The 22,221-nt window shown below is 41.4% G+C and overlaps 1 protein-coding gene across 13 annotated transcripts in view; it reads left to right on the top strand.

Moving 5' to 3' along the window:
* DENND1A (DENN domain containing 1A) overlaps positions 1 to 22,221 on the top strand; it is a 598,491-nt gene that overhangs the window by 302,791 nt on the left and 273,479 nt on the right. The gene's annotated exons all lie outside the window — the stretch shown is intronic.

Below are 22,221 nucleotides of genomic sequence, written 5' to 3'. Positions count from 1 at the left end.
AGCAACCCAAGAGAAATCAAAGTATTGGGGGGCATAGGTGTGAGAACCCCATCCCCACCTCTTAAAGACTCCTTCGGAGCAGTGAAAAGCGTCTGAGAGAATGGATGGTTAATGTTTGCTCTCTGAACAAGCGGAATGGGAGCCTAGCCTGACCATGAGATCGTCTCAAAATGTTTTACACTAATTATAATTAGAAATATACTAAATCTTTTATTAATTTTTCCAGGTTGTGTAATTATGTAATGTTTATTGATTATTATCATACTGGGTGCTAAACTGCATCTTTTTTTAAATTAAAAGATCATTTTATTGGGGGCTCTTAAAAACACTTAAAACAATTCATACATCAAGTGCATCAAGGATATTTGTACATATGCTGCCATCGTTTTCTAGACATTTACTTTTAAAAATCATTTTATTTAGGGGCACATACAACTCTTATCACAATCCATAATACATCAATTGTGTAAAGCACATTTGTATATTCATTGCCCTCATCATTCTCAAAACATTTGTTATTCACGTAAGCCCCTGGCATCAGCTCCTCATTTTTCCCTCACCCTCATGAACTCTTGAAAATTTATCAATGATCATTTTGTCATATCTTACACTGTCCGATGTCTCCCTTCACCCACTTTTCTGTTGTCGATCCCCCAGGCAGGAGGTTATATGAAGATCCTTATAATTGGTTCCTCCTCTCTACCCCACCCACCCTCTACCCTCCCGGTATCGCCACTCTCACCACCGGTCCTGAAGGATCATCCCACCCTGGATTCCCTGTTTTTCCAGTTCCTATCTGTACCAGTGTACATCCTCTGGTGTTGCCAGATTTGTAAGGTAGAATTGGGGTCATGATAGTGGGTGGGGAGGACGCATTTAGGAACTAGAATAAAGTTGTACGTTTCATTGTTGCTACACTGCACCCTGACTGGCTGACTGGTCTCCTCTCACAACCCTTCCATAAGGGATGTCTAGTTGCCTACAGATAAGCTTTGGGTCCCCAATCTGTACTATCCCTCATTCACAATGATGTGATTTTTTGTTTTTTGATCCCTGAAACCTCATCCTTTCAACACCTTGTGATCACACAGGCTGGTGTGCTTTTTTCCATGTGGGCTTTGTTGCTTCTCAGATAGATGGCATCTTGTTTATCTTCAAGCCTTTAAGACCCCAGATGCTATATCTTTTGATAGCCAGCACCATCAGCTTTCTTCACCACATTTGCTTATGCACCCACATTGTTTTCAGCGATTGTGTTGGGAAGGTGAGCATCATGGAATGCCAGTTTAATAGAACAAACTATTCTTGCATTGAGGGAGTACTTGAGTGGGGCCCAATGTCCATCTGCTACCTTAATACTAAACCTATAAATATACACAAATAAATATATTTATCCATCTTCATATATAAATATATATGTGCATTCCTTTATTTAGACCTCTGTAAATGCCCTTTGCCTCCTAGCTCTTTCCTCTATTTCCTTTTACTTTCCTCTTGTCCCACTGTCATGCTCAGCCTTCATTTGGGTTACAGTAATTCCTCTCGGTTACATTACCCTTGACCACACCCTACCAGGCCTCCTACTCCCTCCTCTCCACCGATTTGTATCACTTATTGTTCCCTTGTCCCTGGGTTTGTTAACACCACTTCCTTTCCCCCCACCTCCCTCTCTCCCATGTCACCCCGGAACTGTCAGTCCCATTGTTTTCTCCAGATTGTTCATCCAGCCTATCTTATTTAGACAGACCTGAGGAGATAATAACATGCACAAAAACAAGACAGAGGCAAAACCAAGGAACAAAAGAAAAGAAGACAAGAACAACCACAACAATAATAAACTAATGATTAAAAAAACACAACAACAAAAAAGAAAAGATTAGTTAGTTCAAGGACTGTTTATTGGCCTTCAGGAGTGTTTCCGGTCGAGTCTGATGGGGTGCCTAGCTCCAAAGTCCATTTTTGGTATTCCCTGGACTTTGTTGCTCTGTTCCCCTTGCTGTTCTGTTGCACGCCCTTAGTGTTTTGCCTCAGTGTGGTGGGATCAGATCGGGCGGGATTCCCACACTGTGTCTCCAGTGTTGTCACCTGTAGAGCTATGGGACAGTGAGGGATGTCATGTCTCATAGTGGGGCTGGCCATATGGTCTTCTCTGTAGATTGGCTACTCTGAACAGGGATATCGTCCTCAAGGCTTGGTGTGCCAGTATGTGCTCCACTATCTCTTCCTTCCCCTTCATTTGCTCCCGTGTGCTCTGTTTAGACATGTTCCTCTCCCAGACCTGCAGCTTCAGTGCTGTCCTCTGAAATAAATTCTCCTGGGGGGAGGGGCAGCTGTCCAAGTAGTTGGGAATGGGGCTGGCCACTCAGACCTCTCCACTGGTTCCCTACTCCATGCTGGCAGGTTAAATTCACATCCTGGAGTACTGGGTTGAAGTACTGGTCCCTCTTTCCCTGAGGAGATATATACAATGCCCTCCCCTTTGGTAGGTTAGTACCCTGTTCCCCTGCTCCCCTTTGTTGTTTTTGTTTTTCCTTTCCCCTCCTCCTTTATAGTTGGCTACCATATGTATTCCTGGATTTGGTCTGGCCCCTTCCATACCACCTGCTCCTTGTCCCACGAATGTTTGTATATAGTAGTTTGTTGCCTATGCCTCTTTTGCTTTTTTTTAAAAACATACCTCAGTGGACTCATGTTGTATTTGCCCTTTTGTGCTTGACTTCTTCACTTAGCATGATTTCCTCCAGTTCTTCCCATGTGGTGATGCGCTTCATACATTCATCACTGCTTTTCAGCGATGCGTAGTACTCCATTGTATGTATGTACCACAGTTTTTTAATCCACTCATCCATTGATGGAAATTTGGGTTGCTTCCAACTCCTTGCAATTGTGAACTGTGCCACGATGAACATTGGGGCCCAGAAGTCTGGCCGTGGTTTGTTTCTTGTCTCTTCTGGGTATATGCCCAGTAGGGGGATTACTGGGTCGTATGGTAGCTTGATTTTCATCTCTTTTAGAAATTGCCAGATTGATTTCCATAGTCGCTGTACATACCTGCAGGTTCACCAGCAGTGGATGAGAGTTCCTGTCTCCCCACAGCCCCTCCAACACTTGTTGAGTTTTGATTTTTTGAATTAAGTTATCTTTCAGGGTGTTATGTGGTATCTCATTGTTGTTTTAATTTGCATTTCTCTTATGGCTAAAGACTGGGAACATTTCCTCATATTTTTATTGACCATTTGGATTTCTGCCCCTGTGAAACTTCTGTTCGGGTCCTTAGCGCACCTCCTCAGTGGGCAATTTGTTTTTTTTTTCTTTTTGGAAACTAGCAGAGTATTGTAGATTTTAGTAATAAGGCGTCTGTCTGATGTGTTATTGCTAAAGATGTTTTTCCAGTCTGTGGACTCTCTTGGTAAATTTTATCGATATACACAAGTGTGTTATCTTCCGTACATCCCACTTGTAATTGTGTGCCTCCTCTGGGTTGTGTGCTTTCCTATTTCTGATAGCCTATATATTTCCTGTGCCAAAATTCTCAAGTTGGTTCCAATTCCCTCATTGATGGCCCTAATAGTTTTACTTCATGGTCTGTAACCCACCTTGAGTTTATGCTTGTACATGAAGTGAGATAAGGGTCTTGCTTCATTTTTCTACAGGTAGATATCCATTTTTTCCTGCACCACTTGTTGAAGAGGGCATTTGCTTCCCTTTGGGTCTTTAGCGGGCCTTTATCAAAGATCAGGTGTCTGTATACTGATGATTTTATTTCTGGGTTTTCCGTTCTTTCCAATTGGTCTGAGTATCTGTCATTATACCAGTACCATGTGATTTTTAACATCTGTGGCTGTATAGTATGTGCTAAAGTCAGGTAAAGCAAGGCCTCCCACTGTTCTTTTTCTTAAGGAGTTCTCTACTAATTCAGGGCTTCTTCCCTCTCAATATGGAGTTGGTAATCACTTTTTCCATTTCTTTGAAGGAAGATGGGGCTAATTGTATCGGGATTGCATTAAATTTATTTAGTGCCTTGGGTAGAACTGACATCTTACAATACAGAGCCTTCCAATTCACGAGCGTGGGATATTCTTCAATTTTTGAGGTCATTTTTGTTTCATGTAATTGTGTTCTGTAGTTTTTCGCATAGAGATCTTTTGTTCTTTTAGTCAGGTCTATCCTTAGTTATTTCAGTTTGTGTTTGGCTATTGTGAAGGGTCCCACCTTTTTGATATCCTCTTCTGTGGTCTTATCCGATGTGTTTAGCAGTCCAATGGACTTCTGTTTGTTGATCTCGTATCCTGCCACTCTGCCAAACTCCTCTATTACTTCCAGGTCTCCCCTTGTGGAGCTCTTGGGATTTTCCATATATAAAATCATATCATCTGCAAGGAACGATATTTTCACCTCTTCCTTCCCCAGACGAATGCCTTTGATGATTTTTATTTGCCTTATGCTGTTAGCTAAAACCTCCAGTATGATGTTAAATAAGAGTGGGGGAAAGGGGCATCCTTGTCTGGTCCCTTTTTTCAGTGAGATTGGGTTTGTCTTTTCTCCATTGTCTACCACATTGGCTGTTGGTTTTTCATATATAGGTTGTATTGTCTTGAGGAATTTTCCTTCCATTCTTAAACAGGAATTGGTGTTGGGTGTTGTCCAATGCCTTTTCTGCATTTATTGATATAATTATTTGGTCCTTATAGTTTTTCATGTCAATGTGGCAAATGATACTAATGGTCTTTCGTATGTTGAGCCATCCCTGCATCCCTGGTATGAATCCCACTTCGTCATGGTGAATTACTTGTTTTATATTCTTTTGTCCTCTATTGGCCAGCACTTTGTTAAGGATTTTTGCATCAATGTTCATTAGGGATATTTGTCTGTAGTTCTCTATTCTTGTGGAATCCTTGCCTGATTTTGGTATCAGAGTTATACTTACTTCATAGAAGGGGTTCGGGAGTTTACTGTCTTTTTCTATGCTCTTGAAGACTTTGTGTAGGATTGGTGTTAGTTCTTCCTTAAATGCTTGGTAGTATTTTCCAGTGAAGCCAACTGGTTCAGGGGATTTTTTTGTTGGTAATCCCTTGATAACCTTGTCTATTTCTTCTATTGCTATGGGTCTTGAGATTCTTGATGTCCATTGGGGATAGTCTAGGGAAGGACTGTTTTTCCAAGAATGTGTGCATGTCTTCCAAATTGTCAAACTCATTGGAGTACAATCCTTCATAATACTGTGTAATTATCCTTTTGATTTCATTAGGGTCTGTTGTAATGTCCCCTCTTTCATCCCTCATCTGGCTATTTAAATTTGTTCCCTCCTTTCTTTGGTTAGATTTGCCAGCTATCTGTTGAATCTGTGTATCCTTTCAAAGAACCAATTTTTTAACAGCATTAATTTTTTCCATAGTTTTCTTATTTTCCCTCTCCTGAATCCCAGCCATGATTTTTATTATTTCTTTTCTTTTGCTATTAGTAGGATTCTCCTGCTTACTCTGCACCAGTTGTAAATTTTGTGGCAGCATATCAGTCATGAGTCTCTCTTCCTTTTTCAGGTGTGCATGTATTGCTATGAAAATTCCTCTTATAACTGCTTTTGCTGTGTCCCATAAGTTTTGGTACGTTGTGTTCTCATTCTGGCTGGTTTCTAGAAATATCCTAATTTTACCCTTAATCTATGCCAGTACGCACTCCTTTTGCAATAGTTATTCATCCTCCAATTGTTTGCTCTTGTTTTCTTTGTCTTCTTTTGTTGATTTCCAGCCTTATGGCACAATGGTCAGAGAAAGAGGTGAGTATGATATCAATGTGCTTATATTTCTATAGATTCGTCTTATGCCCCATCATGTGTTCTATATTTGAATGTGTGCCGTGCGGGCTTGAAAAGAATGTGAATTTATTTTTAATTTTGATGAAAAATTCTGTAAATATCTACCCTGCTTCCCCCAAAATAAGACAGGCAGTGTCTTATATTAATTTTTGTTCCCAAATATGTGCTAATTCTTATTTTCAGGGGATGTCTTATTTTTCCATGAAGAAGAATATGGTACAAATTTATTGTTTTATTAAAAGAGACCTTGCACTTCCTGTCTGTTCCGGCTGCATTACAGCCAACAGTGAGCTGCACAGTGGTGCCTGCCGCTACAATCCAGAGTCTAGAGTTATGGTAGCTTTGGGAGGCCTTATTTTGGGGGAGGTCTTATTTTGGAGGGGATACCTTATATTTCAGCGAGAGGCAAAACTGTGAGTAGGTATTATTTCCAGGGGATGTCTTACTTTCGGGGAAACAGGGTATCAGGTCAAATTGTCTACTTTTAGTGTTTAGATCTCTAGCCTCCTTGTTGAGTTTCTTTCCCTGTGATCTATCTTTCTCAGAAAGTGGTGTATTGAAGTCACCCACCATAATTGTTGAGGCTGTGATTTCTTTTTTCATCTTTTGGAGTGTTTGGTTGACATATTCAGCAGGTCTCTTATTCAGGAAATATACGTTTAAGATGCTTAGTGGTTCTTTGTCTGCCATTCCTTTGAGCATTATATAGTGTCCTTCCTTATCTCTTTTTATGCTTTGCGCATTGAGATAAATTTTATCCAAGATTAGGATTGTAACCCCTGTTTTGGGTTTGGTTTTTTTTTTAAATTGCTGTTTCCTTGGTATACCTTTCTCCAGCCTTTGATTCTCAGCCCATTTTTGTCTGTACCCTTGATATGTGTCTTCTGTTGGCGGCAGATTGATGGGTTGTGTTTTTAAGTCAGTCTGCTAGTCTCAGTCTTTTAATGCCTGAATTCAGTCCGTTGATATTCAAGGTTATCGCCATCTATGGATTCTGTGATGTCATCTTATTCCTTTTGTGTTGGGTGTTTCCCTACCTTCCTTTCTTATTAGTGTATTATGCTTGTGGGTGTGTGTGTGTGTGTGTGTGTGTGTGTGTGTGTGTAATTTTTTACTCCTTGCCTTCCTTAAGCCAATCCTATCTTGGTGTCTTTGTTGCCCTCTGGGTGAGGCTGTTCTATGTGGTGGTCTTTTATTTATGCTTGGTGAGTGTTGTTCTTCTGCCCATACTGGGTCAACAAGGCTCTTTTGTAGGGCTGGGTTTCTTCTAACGTATTCTTTGAGTTTTTCCTTATCTGTGAAAACTCTTACTTCTCCATCTATCTTGATCAATAATTTGGCTGGATACAGTATTCTTGGGTTTGCGTTGATTTCCTTCAATTTTTGGAATATGTTACACCAATATCTCCTCTTCATAGTTTCTGCTGATAGGTCTGAGAATATTCTTATTTTGGGAACCTTTAGATGTGATTGCTTATTTTTTACTAGCTTCTCGCATGATTTTCTCCTTTCCCTCCAAATTGAATAGTTTAACTCTTATATACCTTGGTGACCTCTTGGGATTCAGTTTAGGTGGTGTTTTTTCAGCCTCCTGAACAGTTTCCTGGTTTTCATTCATTAAGCTGGGGAAGTTTTCCTTCAAGAATTCTCGCACTATTGTTGCAGATGACTTCTTGGTTGTTTCTTCCTCCAGTAATCCAATTATTTTGATGTTGTACCTCGTTATAGCATCAGACATAGCTCTTAGGTTTTCTTCATCTTCTCTGATGATCCTATTAGATTTATATTTGCATTTGTTAAAGTCTGCTTGGCTGTCTTCCAAGTCACTGATGCAGTTCTCTGCTTCCTCCAGTTAATTCTCAAGTCTGTGAGTCTGCTATTGGTTGTGGTTATCTCATCCATAAGCTTTTGTATTTCCCTTTGGTGTATGGACTTTATCTCCTCTATCATTTCATCCTTTTTCTGTATTGGTTCCCTCTTATCCTGTATGACTCCAAGTAGCTTTTTCAAGATTTCTTTCTGTGGCAGCTCAATGTCTGCTTCTTCTATGCATTTCGTTAGGTTCAGGACATCTTCTGCCATTGCCTTTTGTTGCTCCTGCTTTTTTGCTGTGGTTGTTGGGGACAATTGCTCTTTGTGTTGTGTTGTTTTAGTGGAGCCAGGTGCCATTTAGTGGAGCCAGGTGCCAGGGAGTCAAAGAGCACGGGCTCTCTCTTGAGACTCCTAGGAATGCTTCTTAGAACTACCTATAGTTAATTTCTCTATGGAATTAGCCTACCACTTTATCCTCCTGTGGCTTCACTCTCAAGCGGAATGCCTCAGAAGGATGGTTGGATACCTGCTTTGGTGTAGAGCACCACAAATTGTGGAATTTCCCTGGCCAGTTAGATCATTGCGGAAGTTGGGAATAGGTTCCTGCAACAGCTTGGAACATTAGCGAGTGTTGGCCAAGCTGCCTAAGGCTGTATGAGGCACAAAGATAGGTGGGAGGAAGTTTCTTCAGTCACATGGGACAACAGAGGATAAATAGGAGCTCCCAAGCTACACAGGCTGGAATTCTCCAGTAAGAATTTCGGCAAAGTATCCCCTGATGGTGGTCGGCTGGGCTTTCCCCAGTTTCGGACTACACTGCACAGGGTGGAGCTCACCTAACTCAGTGGTGGGAAGCTGTAAATGCCCTAGGATAAGGGGGGTGGTCTGGGGGTCAGCAGTTGTATGCGAGAGAACAGGGAAGAGACAAAGAGGAGTAAAAAAATAAACTAAGCACACTGAGATTATGGAGGGATAGAGAGAAGGTAGAGAAAGAAAAATAACAATATAGCTGAACCCCGATCCCTGCCTGTGAGGCTGCAAGGGTTTAATCCCTGCCCTGAGGCAGCCGCAAGCTGTGGCTGTGTTGAGATAAAGCCCCTGCACTGGCTACAAATAGTCCCAGCTCTGGCCAGACAGTGGAGGGGCTAAGGCCTCCTGTGGCAAGCCAAAAGCCCCCAGTCCCTCAAAACCATGTCAATCTGTGCCTACTTATTTTTATGGTGTTCCTTGTGTGAACCAGCAGTGTTGAATCTACCTCTTAGTAACTCTCCTTGGCTGATTTCTGCGGAGGCCCTCTGGTATGTGTTACTCAGTCGCCATCTTCCCAGAAGTCACCTAAATCTACTTCTTAAGCACTTTATTTATCTCTTAGAAGTTTAGAATAATTGATTTATTTCTCCCCAGCTCCTGTAGATTCCAGGAACCCTTTGCACTTTTCATTTGGTATTATATTGCTAACCACAAAGTTAGGGATTCAAACCCTTCAGTCTCTCTGTGGAAGAAGAATGAAAACTGTGTGCTCCTGGAAATTTTTACCCTTTCAGAAACTGTATACAGGGTTGCTATGAGTCAGAATTGACTCAATGGCAGTGGATTACAGATTCACAGATAGGAAATTCTTCCAAATGTTATTTATTGATCAGTCCATTTACAAATGAAAAATATCCAAATCTAATTAATGAAGTTAGTATACTGGTATGTTATGATTTGATAAGTCTTAAGTATGTTGAAATTATAAGTATATTCAATGAGTTTATTATCTATATGATGAGACTGTGGTAGAAAATGTTGCTTTTTTTACATTAAGTAATAAAATTTTTATTTCATCATTGGTTTCAACAACGGAAATAGCCAAAGTTTTCATCAGCAGCTAACAGTTCTTTAGTACTAGTGTTTGTCAAATGATGTGTACTGTCCTTTGCCCTTATTTTCTCATTTATTCTTCTTATCACACTTAGATAGTAGCTATTACAACTATTCTCATGTGTGTAAAGAAATAGAAATCTTGATAATTTAATATATTTAGGTTCTACCACTAAAAAAGTGATGGAATTGTAATTCTTACATTGACCTGATTCTGGAAACTGAGTGCTTTGTTCTACAATTTGAGGCATACACTTATTTCTCATCTCTCTAAATTTTCTATTGAAATAATATATCAAGAGGTTAAAGAAGAAAACCAAAAAGAAGTCTGCTTTAGGAGATAAAGTTAGTATAAACCAGAAAGTTGAGATATTGCTGACATACAGGATATAATCATTGATACTTAGCTTTTAATTCAGTATAGACCATGGAAGAATCCCAGAAGAACCCGGGAAATCCTCAGGGAAGTTAATAAATAGGTTCATACCATGAACAAAAGGCTCATCGAAGGGCTCTTTTAAAATTCCAGGCAATTTTGATGAAAATTGAATCTGTACTAGATTACACTGAAAATGTCAAAAGAAAGACTAATGTCTTTTATTGCAATAGTGTATTCAAGATGTTAGTAATGAATTAAAGTCTGAAAATATTCCTTTACTTGAAATAGTGTTAGTTAAGTGAAAGAGACCAAAAAAATTGAAATGGATTTTATTCAGAAATAAATAACAAGCAGCAAAAAGCTAACAGATGTAGCCAAAACCACATGTAGGGGTAAATGTATAGCTCTGAGTACTTTTGCTATAAATTTAAAATAGGGTTATAAATAAATAAATCATACATTTGCCTTCCAATTCAAGAAGCTAGGAAAATAATAGCAACAATTAGCAAGCCAACACTAAAAAATTATAGTTTGATGTAATACAAAAATTTTAAATTTATTATCATTGTTAAATGAATAGCTTACATATGAGTGGAATAGTAGATTGTGACTACATTTTATTTCTTCTACAATTTTTGTCACATAAAAGTTCTTGGATTTTATGTCTTCACCTTATTTTATTCTGTATTTTAGCTAAAACATTAGTCAGTAGTTTACTGAGAAAGTATACATTGGGAAAAAAAACTTTAGATCTTATGTGACTAAAAATGACTATTTTTATATTTATTTGAGATTTGACTAGGTTTGGAATTCTGGTTGGAAGTCACCTTTACCTAAACAATTTTGAAACTTTGTGCTGTGGATTTCTTTTGTTTCTGTGGTAATTGAGAAGTCTTAGTCATTGTAAGCCCTGATTCTTTTAGGATTCTTTACTAGTATCCTGAAATTAGCAACCCAGATATTGCAGTGGTTAAGCTCTTGATTGTTAACTGTTCTGTGCTTGTTAACTGTTCTATGGAAAAAATAAGTGACAATCTTCTCTCATAAAGATTACAGCCTTGCCAACTCTATGGCGCAGTTCTACTCTGTCTGGTGGGGTTGCGGTGAGTTTGAGTTGACTTGATGGCACTGGATTTGGTTTGGGGGTTTGAAGGATAACGTTATGCAACAGGGTGCCTTGCCATGGGTCTGTTTTCATTTAATGTACTGAACACTTGTTGGGCCAATTCATCCTAGAAATTCATGTTCTTTATTACTGAACAATTTACTCACATTCCTTCTTTTAAAAAATATCCCTTTTTATTTCTTTTTCTGGGACTTCAATTGTAATTCATTGAGCCCCAATTTTTCTTGTCTTTTCTCTCCTATTTTCCATCTACCTTTTAAAAATCTTTCTTTGTGGAGGCTTTGGGCCTCTACTTATATCTTACTTTAGTATAAGAATAGTTCTAATAATGATTCTAATAATGTGTCATTATATGATACTCCTTCCTGACGCCATCACTGAAGATTAATATGTGCATAAGCAAGTGTGGTGAAGAAAGGTGATGGTGCCCAGCTATTAAAAAATATAGGGGAGGGAGGGGGAGAAAAAGAGGACCTGATGCAGAGGGCTTAAGTGGAGAGCAAATGCTTTGAGAGTGATTAGGGCAAAGAATGTACGGATGTGCTTTATACAATTGATGTATGTATATGTGTGGATTGTGATAAGAGTTGTATGAGCCCCTAATAAAATGTTTTTTAAAAATATATAGTGTCTGGGATCTGAAAGGCTTATAGTTAAACAAGTAGCCATCTAGCAAGAAAGCAACAAAATCCACAGGGAAGAAGCACACTAGCCTGTATGATCATGAGGTGTCAGTGGGACTAGGTATCAGAAGTTCAAAAACAAGCAATCAAATCAATGGGAAGGAACATGGATGTAGTGGAGACCCAAAACCCACATGTAAGAAAATTGGACCGCCGATAAAAAGGCCACCATCGGGTGATGTGGGGACCGCTGCGGCAGGCTCAGGACCCCAGTGGACCTTGGCTCTCAGCCTGTCCCATGCTCCCGAACTCCCGGTCTTCTTCTGCTGACCTGTGATCGCTCAGGCTGGCCTCGCATTCCCTGCCCCTATCTCCCATGCCTCGTCTTCCCCTGTGCATGTGTTTACCTAATGCAGCAGTACTGTGTGTTGTCCTTACTTAGAACAACAAACTAGAAATACTGCACTTCTGTTCCAACATTGCCTCCTATCAGAGAAGGGTGTCTATGACAAGCCGGTTCTCCAAGCCTAACTACGTGTGAGATGAAAAGCTTTCTTTACTGATTTATATTTGGATAACGGCAAGGTGAGGGTTGGTGGGTGTGGTGTGCTTGGATGAGGAAAATCAGCTCCGCTTACCTGTAGAGAATGTTTTAAGTGGAATCCTTTTACATGTAAAACTGTTGTGAAAAGCAGGGTGTGAAGAACATGAAACGGTTTCTGTATTCATTTTGTTCTGAAGAACCTACCTATATCTAAGGGGAGAGTTATGACCAGCCAAACTAAACTGTACCCACAAATCCTATGTGTTGAAGTCTAAGTTTAACTGGTCAACATTAAATGGATTGGAACTCTTAGTACATATAAAGTGTGGTGGGCTTTGTTCCCAACCCTTTTACATCTACCCACCTCTTCAACCTTCATCCTTTCAGCCTCTCTTTTTCTCATCCATATTCTTTGCTTTGTGTGTGCTTTCTCAGTTAACACATAACTAATAGCTCTCATTTTTCATATGTTTTTAACTGCTGAGGTCTATCTGCATATAAGGGTGAAAATACATTTGATGGAAATACTTGTGTATATGTAAAAACCCAGTCACTCCCCTGGAGTGTGTACCTTAAAGAATGATTGATCCGTGTCATAAACTGATTAGTACAGACATTACATATGAAAAGAAAGAAAGAAAATTGGACAGTCCCTCTCAGAAGGGCTACGCGGAAGGGATGCTAAGTCCAAGGAGTGGCATAGCAGTGATGAAACACATAACTATCCTCTAGTTCTTTAATATTTCCTCCCCCGTACTATTCTGGTTTTATTTGCTTTACCTCATTAGTCACATTGGACTTGCATATGTTCATTTGTATAATTAAGATCATTCAATACATGAAAAGCAAGATAGATAACCCTTCAGAAACAGTAACTGGAGTAATGGTTCCCTGAGGGCATGGAAGAGAGGAGGGGAAGGGGGCGCCATAGCATTGATGACTGTACAACTCCACTCAAGGGGAGAAAACAACAGAATTGCATGTGAACGGATATAGTGGATGGTATAAAGTACAGCAAAAAATTAAAAATACTGGTTCCTTGGGGGTAGGATGGGTGAGGGAGGGGATAAAGGGGAGCTGATATCAAGGAGTTCAAGAAGAAAGAAAAGTTTTTGAAACTGTGATAGAAATTGTACAATTCTATTTGATATGATTGAACTATGGAATGTTATGATATCTGTAAGAACTCCCAATAAAATATTTTTAATCTTCATTTTATTTTATTCAGTTGATCTATTTTTGCCCTTCTGACTATCTAATTTCTGTTCTCATACTGTTAATATCAAAACATTTATTAATTTTTTACATTTTTAATGACATGCTATTTTTATTTCATTTGATGTGATATTGAGCATTGATTTTTAGGAGAAGAAATGGTTATAAAATTGGTTTGGGTTCCAATTGATTGGTAGGTGGTTCCATACATTTCTAAGGTCGTTTCTTTAAGATTACAACGTCATTTTGAAATGGCCTTAGATCAGTCAGGAGACCCTCCTTGTGTGGCTGTGGAGAGGACCTGCATAATTCTAAGGTTGACCTTAGTAATCACCTGTTCTGATGACCGTTTTGGACCAGGTTTACTGGGCAGGATATTCTTAAGCAAGCAGAATCACATTCTTCTCTAAAGTTGTTTATCAAGTCATTTTCGCAGGGTGAGGTAGAGAGATGGCAGGCTGCATTCTCGATTCAGAGTTACTTTTGATTTCCAGATGGAGTTTTGGCCTTAGACCTTAGCACAGCCATCCCTTCCTGTGGGTGCCCTGAATTAATTTGGGGATGCTCTTACTGACTCAATATATCTCTCATTTCTTGTAGACTGTTTTTATATATTTTGGAATTGGTTCTTCTTTATCTTTAGTGTTCCTCTCTTCTGTGCATTTGTTTTGTTGTTTGTCTTCTATGGTAGAGACTTTCCTTTGATGGCTGCCTGTCCCATTGAAGAGTGAGGCCCCAGAAAGCTGATTGGAAGCTGAGTGTTCAGGAAGCAGACTTGCCACCTGGTGGGCTTTAGTGAAAATAATGAATCAGGGCCATTATATTTATAGGCCGATGAGGGGACTTTCAAATATTGGCATCAAGATCTTTACTTATGGACTCAGGGGCAAATTTGTCTTTCAGTCTTGAGACTGTAGACTGCAGGTTCGATGCCCAGTGTTCTGGAAACTGAATATGAGTCCATGGTAGTGAGTTTGGTATGTGTGTTTTGTTAGCTAAGTAGAAGGTGGTAGGGTAATGCCAGCGTTTACTATGTATCCTTTTATGTAGTCCTCATGTTTTAAAGTTAATGCTTTTGTGTGTCTCCCCCTCCAGCCCCCCATCATCATTTACATTTGACCCAAGGCTGTCTCGTTTCCAGTGCCTTTGAAGATAAACTGTCATTCTTCTAGAGAGGTCTGAGAAAGTCCGTTGACTAGCTGAGTGAGCTGGGGTAGCAGAATCTTACGTTAGAATTACTCTGATTTTTCTTTACCCTTTTGTAAGCATTCAGAGGTGTCTCCAACTTGTTAGAATGTTGCGCTGGGAGGAGGACTGGTGGCTTCCTACCCTGTCCACACTTTGGTTTCTTGGTGTTACCATTACAGGCAGCTTGGCTCAGGTTGCCCTGTGCATTATAGTATATTAGCACTAGGTGCACATCCGATGCTTGTAGCTCTCACACCCAGTTGTGACAAGATATTGCCAGTGCCCACCAGGAGTGGGCTGAGTCATAACGGCCTCAGGGTGAGAACCTCTGCTTGAATTCTATTTTGAGGGGGAGGGTGTCAGGAAAGAGAAAAGATAAATTCTATGTTTAATTCACCTTATTTTACTAGAATGTCCCACTAATTTTCTGTTGTAGACATTTAGATGGTTTCCACTATAGTTTTTTCCTCCTCTTATAAACAGTGTTATGCTAAAATTATTGCCTAGGTTGAGCTCACTATTTAATTTTTTATTTTAAGGATTGAGAATTCCTTTAGAGGTTAAATTTTAAGGTGCTTGAAAGTTCTAATGTCTAAATTTCCCAAACCCCAATGATTAAGATTAGAAATAGTTGTTTTAAAAAAAGCCTTCTTGGTAACTCCACCTCCAATTAGTTCCTTTCTGCAGTGAATGCCACCTTGCATCCACACCCACCTCACCCTGCCCCTCCTCCTCCTATCCCCCCTCCCCCCCAGCTATTTAAAACGTTTATATTCCCTCTGCTGGTTTTGCCCCTAATGAAGTAATTCAGTGTATAACCCATTGTCCCCTAAATCCTCCTTTGCAAACCCATAAAAAGCTGGCCTTGTTTGTTTCTAGCCAGGAATAATAATAACAATCTGCCAGACTCCTTACATACATGATTCCATTTTAATCCCTATGGCCATTCTGAGAGGTAGCCCAGGGCACATAGGCCTGAGGTCACCAGCCCAAGGTCTGCTCCTAAATGGGGTGTAGCCACTCGGGTTTGTACAGAATCAGAGTGTGTTGCTTCTACAATACTCCTGCCTCCCTAGAGTTGACTTTTTATATTCATGAGGAGAAAAATGGCTTTTTTTTCTGTATCCGATATGAAATGAAGCAGGGAATGCCTTTCCTCTAAGGAGAATCTGAACTTTTGTCGGACCAATTTGTGTGCTTTTTGACATAGAATCACTCTTGAGCTCTAACCATGTTACCATGTTGAAATTTGCATTTTAATCTCTTGGTGATTTTTCGAGGATTAATTTAAAATGATTAAATTGCTGCATTACAAATTGAAACAAGCACTAACCATGGGGTTGTTAATACTGATATAGTTTGCTGTGGTGGAAAGAACATGAATTTGGAGACACCCAGGCACTGGGCTCTACCACTCTGGGACCTAGGGCTAGTTACTTATACTCTTTGAGCATCAGTGTTTGTATCTAATGAAGAAAAAATTGTGAGAAACAAATGAGGTATTAAATGCAGATCCTTCTTTAAATAGGCCTCAGCTTTCCCAGAATTCCACTCTTCCTTCTCTTGGGCCTGACTTGTGGCAAGGGCTAGGGAACACGACCCCCTGAGGCTTGCCTTTTCTAGGTTTTTGCTGACATTCTTAGTTGTAAAGATCTTTTACAGCTTTTCCTTCACAAATGTGTGTGTGGCTACTGGAGTCCCTTTCCAGGATCTATTGACACCAGTGTTTCTGAAGCTTCGAACTGGCTTAGGTAGGAAGTCCAGAGTTGCCAGTGATACAGGAGCTGTTGAACTGCAGAGGTTAGTAAGGTACGAAAACGTAATTCTGTTCCTAAGTCATCATGTAATGATGCTCATTACAGCATGGGAGAAAAGAGCGTATAAGAAAGAGAGGAGCTGGTATTTATTGAAAATCCACTCTGTGCCACACACACCGCAACAATCTCGGGGTATAATTGTTAACAGCCTTGTTCTGACGAGGGAATGAAGCCCAGGGAAGTCAAGTAACTTGGCCTTGGTTACACAACCAGGAAATGCTAAAATCAGGGTTCTAGCACTTGGATGGTGCTGGGTCCTGATCTTATTGCTCCATAGCTCCCTACACTCTTTAGAAGATCACTAACCCTAAGTGTAAATCATAATTGTGTATTTGCTTAATGCTATGTCTTCTTCCATAACAACAGGGATCTCTCTCTCTCTCTCTCTCTCTCTCTCTCTCTCTCTCTCTCTCTCTCTCTTTTATAGCCCTGTAGCTCTTTGATTATCCCTGTGCCTAGAACACAGGAGATGCTCCATATGTTTGATGGAATGAATGCCTGGATGAGTAAATTGGCCATGGAGACCCTTCTCAAAGAAGAAGGAAGAACAGCAGTTCTTTCCCTTTTGCTTTGTGTCAGTGTGTCTTCAAGACATTAATAAAAAACAAACATAGAAAATGAAATTTTTTTTCCTACTTTGAGATCCCTATTGAAGTTAGAAATTGGTTCTTGTTATTTACACATACACACATTTCTTCTTTTTCACTGAAAAACTATCACTATATGATTGCTCATCAGGATTTTCTCTATCAGGATAACACATGTAGGAGTGATTTTTAGACAGGCAATAATTAAATGAGCATAAATCTTTATAAATTTTAAACCATTTGACCTGCATTTAAAAAGCCACAGATCATGAACAGATATGTAATAATAATTATATTGTAAACTGGTGGTATAAGTGATTTTTTTTACTGTCCAGTCTTTGAAGTTTCCTTTTGATTAATGGATAATAAATGAGAACTTCATTTGGGATATTAAAGAAACCTGTCTAGTTGTCTGGGCAGTGTCCTACCAAGTAGTTAATGATGCAAGGCAGCATTTCGAATGGACAGTTACACAGAACATTGCCCAGACTCCACTTTGTCAGAAGATGCTCCACGATATAGGGGAGATTTATGAACTCACAGTGACTTTCAAAAATAAACCAGTTAAGCGGGTAGTAGAAAGCCTGTTATCGAGTCCTGAGATTACAGAGAATTCCATTGTTGCTCATAAGAGTTGTCAGGTAATTGCTTATTGTAATGGTTTTTCCATTCACAAAGAGGGATAAAAATTGACCTCTGGGTAAACTCCGCTTCTTTCCACCACCACCCCCAATATCCTTTCCTGAATTGATTACTTATTTGAGATTATGTGATTCTCAGATTGTTCTAGAATTTATCATTAAAATTCCCCTTTAAAAATCCCACACAAGTAAGATAACCTAACTTGTTCTAAAAAAATTAAAATAAAATCTGTTGAAGGTTTTAAATATTCTCATTGTGGCAGAATAATTGGAACAGGAATATTGTCAGAGATCAAGATCCATTGACAATACTTAGCCTCTTCCCACTGGCAGCATCCTCCAGACACAGTACAATAAGTCTTTACCGTCAGAACTGGGTATGAAGCTGAACGTCACAAAGACTAAGAAAATGACAGACAGTGGGGCGGACTAGCATCTGTTTCAAGGGCTCCAAGGAGTACCCAGCTTAGAGTTGGTTCTTTGGTTTGGGGATTATCTCAATTCCCTACGGTATTGAACCTAAGACGATTTCTCTCTAAGCCCCACTATGTCCCCTCCCACCGCAGCCCCTTCCAACCCCCCATTACCACCCCCGCCTGCTTCCTAACCTCTGGCTTGGATCACTGTGAGCTTGAATTCCCCAGCCACCTGGATTGGCAGAGGGACCAGCAGGGACGGCCAAGAGGGAGCCATCATTATGGGGCTTCCCCTGGGGGAACGGGTTTGCCAGGTGTCATTCTCGTCCTCTTTATCCAGGTTTAGAACCATAGAGGGGCAGAGCTCACAGGGACCTTTATCTTCATTTTGTTGTGGAGATGAGAAACTGAATCCTAGAAAGCGCCTACATGGCTTCTGTGAAATTCACCTTCCAGGCAGCTCTGTCCCTGATGACCACAGAGTTGAGGTCGGGTAGTAGTCTTCATCTCTGCTCCCCAGCTCCATAAAGGGGCTCCCTATAAATGCCAGGTGGACAGGCAAGTGTTCATGTAAATACTAACTGTATTAACAACAATGATAGCACTTACTCTCCTTGATAAAGAAGGAATATCCTTAAGCCTGAAAACATAGTAACATTAAGGAACCAGACCTTTGACCATGAACCCTGCAAGGGCGAAGGAGCAACATGGTTCTTTGGTAGCAAGTGAGCCACACAGAGTGGTTGGCGGGGAACAAAGTGGACCAGGGGTGGTTTAGTCGGCTCCGTTGTTGCTGCAATATCGTCTGCTAGGCCTCAGAGGCCGCACTACATTTGACAGGAATGATCTTTAGGAGAAGTTTTTCTTTATTAAATGAATATGTACAAGTCCTGCTTTTTAAAGAAACCTTATGGGGCAAGTTGACAAGTTTGATGTACTCACAAAACTCAACCTCACTGCTGTCCAATCCATTCCAGCTCCTGGCGATCCTATAACAAGCCTGTAGGACAGTGGACCTGCCCCCGTGGGCTTCCAGCACTGTCACTCTCCAGGAGCGCAGGGAGCCCTGGTTTTCACCAACTACAATCACCAGTCCAACTTGTAACCACCTTGCTACCAGGGCTCCGAGTATGGTGGGAATCCGAGGGCCATCAAGATTCTTCCTCCCATGCTCCTCAAGGCTCAATCATCGCCAAGTCCTATGATTCCACTGTTCTTAAGCCTGGCTCCAAAGTTTTCATCTGGGTAGTTTTAATAATGTTTTTTTCTGGAATATGGTAAGCCTATTAATTGATTGCCCTGCCTTTTCTTTGCCCTCTCCTACCAATCCTCCATAGGGGTTCTAGAAAGTTCTTCCTGGCACGCAGGCCCGATCAGCATTATCTTCCAATAGCTCCCTGTTACCTGTGGGTTAAAGTCTAGGCAACTACGGATCTGAACCAAGCTCTCCTGTCTTAGCGCTGCCACTCCCTCCTCCTCACTATGTGCCCTGTCCTTCCCTGTGCTGATCGGCTTGGAGCTCCTCGCGACTCCTGGCCCTTGTCCTTGTTGGAACACTCTCCTCCCCAATCTGCTGAGTGAACCCTTATCGGGAGGCCCACACAAAATGTCTTCTCAGTCAAGTCTCCTCCGAACCCCTTCCCTTCTTGGCCAGGCTCAAATTTTGTGTCCCCTTGACCAGTGGACCTTGATTTCCTGTCTTTAACCTATCACCATCCACCCTTTAGAACATGGGGTCCTGTCTTATTTATCTCTGTAGCCCCAGCTCCTGGGATGGTGCTAGGCACATAGCCATGAAACAGGTGTCTGGTCCTGGTCCTAGGAGCCAAATGGGATATTGAAGACTTAGTTTCTCTGAAAGTGCTCTAAGAGAGGGCATCCCTGAGTCATGTCCAACTAAACTCCCAGCTTGTACTGGCTGCTGTCTTATCCTAGGACAGCTGGCCGTGCATGGAAGTACTCTCATCATTCCCTCCTCTCTACACTGGTCTTACCCATCTGAGAAACATGGCTGACCTGGTTGTGAGCAGAGCACTGGTTTTAATTTGCAGTGGTCCCCCACCCTCTACTCCCCAGTTACCAATGAGTAGGTGGCCTATGTAACTTGATACTGACTCATAGCTAATCCACATAGGGTTTCTGAAACAAAAGTCTTTAAATGGAGCAGACAGCGACATTGTTCTCCCAAGGAAGTGCTGGTGGCTTTGAACTACCAACTTTGCAGGTAGCAGCCCACTGTCTAAGCCACAGTGTCACCTCCCTCAAATGCAAACTCAGTGTCATCACGGCAGTTCCCATGGGACAGCGCAGAACTGCTTCTGCACATTTTCCCAGGTGTAAACCATGATCCCACCGAGGCCCCCTCACAGCTGCCACGGAGACCTAAATGTCGGACCTGCCTTGTGTAGTCTCCAGCATGGCGGCATTCTCAGTGGTACTGGCACATTAATAAGTAATCGGCTACTTCCCTGGAGTCAGATTCAAGTTTTCTGAAGTCTAATGCCATGCTCTTCCTGTGTTTTTGTTTTGTTTTCAACCCCTAAAAAGAAGGCGCAGGATTTGTCTCTGATGCTGTGTCTCCCATTGGGGCGGCAGGCGATGTCACACAGAATGCCAGAGAGCACACTCCTCCTTTTCCAGGCTGGTGCATCTCTTGTTACCTTACACTGCTCTCACTTACCCTAAGGACACGGCACCCAGATCAGTCGCACCTTCCACTCACCACCTTCTTCTATCAAACTGCTAGATGAGGGGATACACATTTGTTTGTTTTGAACCCCAACGGTCTTCAAAGTAGTGACACAAAGCACCGTTCTAACAGAGTAGTCATAAGACAGGGCCCAGTTGATGTAGAAGCCTCCCAGGAGGAGGTGACAGCTGAATCTTGAAAAGGACATGGATATTCCCATGGAAGAGATGAGCCTTTCTAGGCAGAGGAAATAGCAGAGGTAAAGGGTTGGGATGTAAAAAGGCATGGCAAATGTGAGCCTTGAGGATTGACATGACTCAAGTTATTGGCTGCTTAAACTTCGGGGTAGGGGTGGGGTGTGGCGGGGCAGGGACCCCTCTAGGCAGTTTTCTTCTGAGCTCAGCTTGCTGGGAGCTGAATTTGCAATCTACAGCTACTCCCATGATCCCCCCCACCCTACCAGTTCAGCCACGGCTAAGTGAGGTTCCCAGGGTCGTCGCCACTCCCACCCACTCCTGCCCGCTCTGGCGGGTGGCATCCCAGAAGGAAAGAGGCAGGGGAGGAAGCAGATAAGAGAGACAGCTTCTGTTTAGACACAAATATCTTGGTAATCAGCACAGATGGGATGAGAAATACCAAAAAAAGTACATGACAGTTTAAAGAGGATTTTGGCTAAATGTTACATATTTTTAACATACCTGTATAGAGTTTGGGGACCAGCCTCTGAGTCCCCAGCGTCTGATTGGGGATGGGGGCTATCCCTTCACCAAGTGGCATTTTTTGATTCCTGGATGTTCCTCACCCCCTGCCCGAAAGTAGCCTTGCAAGAAAAAAAAAATGTTTTTTCTCTCCCACCAAAATAAGGCACAGGATTTGTCTCTGACGCCGTGTCTCCCTATTTGGACGGCAAGCTGTGTAACATATTTCTACCCAGCGTGAAGCTTCTTGGCAGACTCTTGAGGCCACGCTTTGGTGGCTTCAAAGTTATCTTTGGATCTGTCAAAAGTGCTAATGGGCTTTCTGTCCTTCTTTAAGCTCCTCATTTCTATTTTCTTTTTACTTCCATCCTCTCCTAAAAGAAAAATTCATATACTTCATCAGCAGTTAAGCTTTCACTGAAATGCATCCTATTTTTGTTTGCAAGAAGAACTCTGCCGTGTCACTGTCTTTGGAGCAAGCCCCACCCGCCATCATTAGCTCAGCACTCCTCGGCCCACCCAGCAAGAAATGCGTCTGTGGCCTCATGCAGGCCGCCTTTCACTTTCCCGTTTGCTTTGCTTTCTTTTTCACCAGGTTTGTTCAGAGGCAGGTTGGGGTGGTGCTTACAGGAGTTTTACATTCAGAAGACCTGGTTTTGAAACGGGACTCTGCCTTGTACCACTAGGTGACATTGGGCTGCAACCTTCCTGAGCCTCAGCGTCCTCCATCTCTAAAGTGGTGATGTTGATGCTTACCTCACAAAGCTGTCCAGAAGGTTAGCGATAGCACAGCTACAGTGTTGACCAG

Source organism: Tenrec ecaudatus, chromosome 10 (assembly GCF_050624435.1).
Source record: "Tenrec ecaudatus isolate mTenEca1 chromosome 10, mTenEca1.hap1, whole genome shotgun sequence".
Lineage (NCBI taxonomy): Eukaryota > Metazoa > Chordata > Mammalia > Afrosoricida > Tenrecidae > Tenrec > Tenrec ecaudatus.
Note: the sequence above shows the minus strand (reverse complement) of the source record. Positions and strands in the feature narration are given on the sequence as shown.